Raw genomic sequence first — 4140 nt, forward strand, 5'->3', positions numbered from 1 at the left:
TCAATTAGGTCTAGCTGGTCCATTGTGTCATTTAAGGTTTGTGTTTCCTTGTTAATTTTCTGTTTAGTTGATCTATCCATAGTTGTGAGTGGGGTATTAAAGTCTCCCACTATTATTGTGTTACTATTAATTTCCTCTTTCATACTTGTTAGCGTTTGCCGTACATATTGCGGTGCTCCTATGTTGGGTGCATATATATTTATAATTGTTATATCTTCTTTTTTGATTGATCCTTTGATCATTATGTAGTGTCCTTCTTTGTCTCTTTTCACTTCCTTTATTTGAAAGTCTATTTTATCTGATATGAGTATTGCGACTCCTGCTTTCTTTTGGTCTCCGTTTGCATGAAATATTTTTTTCCAGCCCTTCACTTTTAGTCTGTATGTGTCTCTTGTTTTGAGGTGGGTCTCTTGTAGACAGCATATATAGGGGTCTTGTTTTTGTATCCATTCAGCCAATCTTTGTCTTTTGGTTGGGGCATTCAACCCATTTACATTTAGGGTAATTATTGATAGGTGTGGTCCCGTTGCCATTTACTTTGTTGTTTTGGGTTCACATTTATAAAACCTTTCTGCATTTCCTGTCTAGAGAAGATCCTTTAGCATTTGTTGAAGAGCTGGTTTGGTGGTGCTGAATTCTCTCAGCTTTTGCTTATCTGTAAAGCTTTTGAATTCTCCTTCATATCTGAATGAGATCCTTGCTGGATACAGTAATCTAGGTTGTAGGTTATTCTCTTTCATTACTTTCAGTACGTCCTGCCATTCCCTTCTGGCCTGGAGGGTTTCTATTGATAGATCAGCTGTTATCCTTATGGGAATCCCTTTGTGTGTTATTTGTTGTTTTTCCCTTGCTGATTTTAATATTTGTTCTTTGTGTTTGATCTTTGTTAATTTGATTAATATGTGTCTTGGGGTGTTTCGCCTTGGGTTTATCCTGTTTGGGACTCTCTGGGTTTCTTGGACTTGGGTGGCTATTTCCTTCCCCATTTTAGGGAAGTTTTCAGCTATTATCTCCTCGAGTATTTTCTCATGGCCCTTCTTTTTGTCTTCTTCTTCTGGAACTCCTATGATTCGAATGTTGGGGCGTTTCACAGTGTCCCAGAGGTCCCTGAGGTTGTCCTCATTTCTTTTGATCCTTTTTTCTTTTTTCCTCTCTGCTTCATTTATTTCCACCATTTTATCTTCTACCTCACTTATCCTATCTTCTGCCTCCGTTATTCTACTCTTGGTTCCCTCCAAAGTGTTTTTGATCTCATTCATTGCATTATTCATTTGTAATTGACTCTTTTTTATTTCTTCTAGGTCTTTATTAAACAGTTCTTGAATCTTTTCAATCTTTGTTTCCAGGCTATTTATCTGTAACTCCATTTTGTTTTCAAGATTTTGGATCATTTTTATTATCATTATTCTAAATTCTTTTTCAGGTAGATTCCCTATCTCCTCCTCTTTTGTTTGACTTGGTGGGCATTTTTCATGTTCCTTTACGTGTTGGGTATTTCTTTGCCTTTTCATCTTGTTTAGATTGCTGTATCTGGAGTGGGCTTTCTGTATTCTGGAGGTCTGTGGTTCCTTTTTGTTGTGGAGGATTAACCCAGTGGGTGGGGTTAGACGATTGGCTTGTCAAGGTTTCCTGGTTAGGGAAGCTTGCATCAGTGTTCTGGTGCGTGGAACTTGATTTCTACTCTTTGGAGAGCAATGGAGTGCCCAGTAATGAGTTTTGAGATGGGTCTATGTGTTAGGTGTGACCTTGGGCAGCCTGTATGTTGATGTTCAGGGCTATGTTCCTGCGTTGCTGGAGAATTTGCGTGGTATGTCTTGCTCTGAAACTTATTGGCTCTTGTGTGGTGGTTGGTTTCAGTGTAGGTATGGAGGCTTCAGACCGTTTCAGGCTCCTCATATTTTTGACACCATTTGAAGCTCTTCATATTTTTCACACCTTTTCAGGCTCTTCATGTTTTTGAACACCACTTCATGCTCCTCCTATTTTTCAGACCGTTTCATGCTCCTCATGTATTTCACACTTTTTGAAGCTCTTCATATTTTTCACACCTTTTCAGCCTCTCATGTTTTTGAACACAGCTTCTTGCTACTCCTATTTTTCAGACCGTTTCATGCTCCACTTATATTTCACACTTTTTGAAGCTCTTCATATTTTTCACACCTTTTCATGCTCTTCATCTTTTAAAAAACCGTTTCATGCTCATGCTATTTTTCAGACTGTTTCATGCTCCTCATATGTTTGACCCCTTTTGAAGCTCTTCATATTTTTCACACCTTTTCAGGCTCTTCATATTTTTGAGGACCGCTTCATGCTCCTCCTATTTTTCCGACCGTTTCATGCTCCTCATAATTTTGACACCTTATTAAGCTCTTCAGATTTTTCAGAGTTTTTCAGGCTCTTCATGTGTTTCAACACTGCTTCATTCTCCTCCTATTTTTCAGACCGTTCCATTCTCCTCATATTTTTGACACCTTTGAAACTCTTCATATATTTCAAACCTTTTACGGCTCTTCATGTTTTTCAACACCTCTTCATGCTCCTCCTATTTTTCGGTCATTTCATGCTTCTCATATTCTTGACACTTTTTGAAGCTCTTCATAATTTTCACACCTTTTCATTCTATTCATCTTTTTCAAAACCGTTTCATGCTTATCCAATTTTTCAGGCTGTTTCATGCTTCTCATATATTTGACACCTTTTGAAGCTCTTCATATTTTTCACACCTTTTCAGGCTCTTCATGTTTTTAAACACCGCCTCATGCTCCTCCTATTTTTCAGACCGTTTCTTGCTCCTCAAATTTTTTACACATTTTGAACCTCTTCATATTTTTCACAACTTTTCATGCCCTACTTCTTTTAAAAAACCGTTTCATGCTCATCCTATTTTTCAGACCGTTTCATGCTCCTCATATGTTTGACACCTTTTGAAGCTCTTCATATTTTTCACAGCTTTTCAGGCTCTTCATATTTTTGACCACCGCTTCATGCCCCTCCTATTTTTCAGACCGTTTCATGCTCCTCGTATATTTTACACCTTTTGAAGCTCTTCATATTTTGCACTCCTTTTCAGGCTCTTCATGTTTTTGAACACAGTTTCATACTCCTACTATTTTTCAGACTGTTTCATGCTCCTCATATTTTTGACACGTTTTGAAGCTCTTCAGATTCTTCACACCTTTTCAGGCTCTTCATGTTTTTCAACACCGCTTCATGCTCCTCTTATTTTTCATACCGTTTCATGCTTCTCATATTTTTGACACCTTTTGAAGCTCTTCATATATTTCACACCTTTTCATGCTCTTCATCTTTTAAAAAACCGTTTCATTCTCATCCTATTTTTCAGACCGTTTCATGCTCCTCATATGTTTGACACCTTTTGAAGCTCTTCATATTTTTCACACCTTTTCAGGCTCTTCATGTTTTTGAGGACCGCTTATTGCTCCTCCTATTTTTCAGACCGTATCATGCTCCTCATTTTTTTGAACCTTTTGAAGCTCTTCATATTGTTCACACTTTTTCAGGCTCTTCATGTGTTTCAACACCGCTTCATTCTCCTCCTATTTTTCAGACCGTTTCATGCTCCTCATATTTTTGACACCTTTTGAAGCTCTCAATATTTTTCACACCTTTTCAAGCTCTTCATGTTTTTGAATAACGCTTCATGCTCCTCCTATTTTTCAGACCGTTTCATGCTCCTCAAATTTTTTACACATTTTGAAGCTTTTCATATTTTTCACACCTTTTCATGCTCTTCGTGTTTTTGACCACCGCTTCATGATCCTCCTATTTTTCAGACCGTTTTATGCTACTCATATTTTTGACACGTTTTGAAGCTCTTCATATTTTTCACACCTTTTCAGGCTCTTCATGTTTTTAAACACCGCTTCATTCTCCTCCTATTTTTGAGACCGTTTTAATGCTCCTCATATTTTTGACACCTTTTGAAGCTCTTCATATTTTTCACACCTGTTCAGGCTCTTCATGTTTTTGACCACCGGTTCATGCTCCTCGTATTTTTCAGACAGTTTTATGCTTCTCATAATTTTGTCTCCTTTTTAAGCTTTGCATATTTTTCACACCTTTTCAGTCTCTTCATGTATTTGAGGACCGCTTCATGCTCCTCCTGTTTTTCAGACCGTT

This window comes from Dama dama, unplaced genomic scaffold (assembly GCF_033118175.1).
Source record: "Dama dama isolate Ldn47 unplaced genomic scaffold, ASM3311817v1 ptg000109l, whole genome shotgun sequence".
NCBI lineage: Eukaryota > Metazoa > Chordata > Mammalia > Artiodactyla > Cervidae > Dama > Dama dama.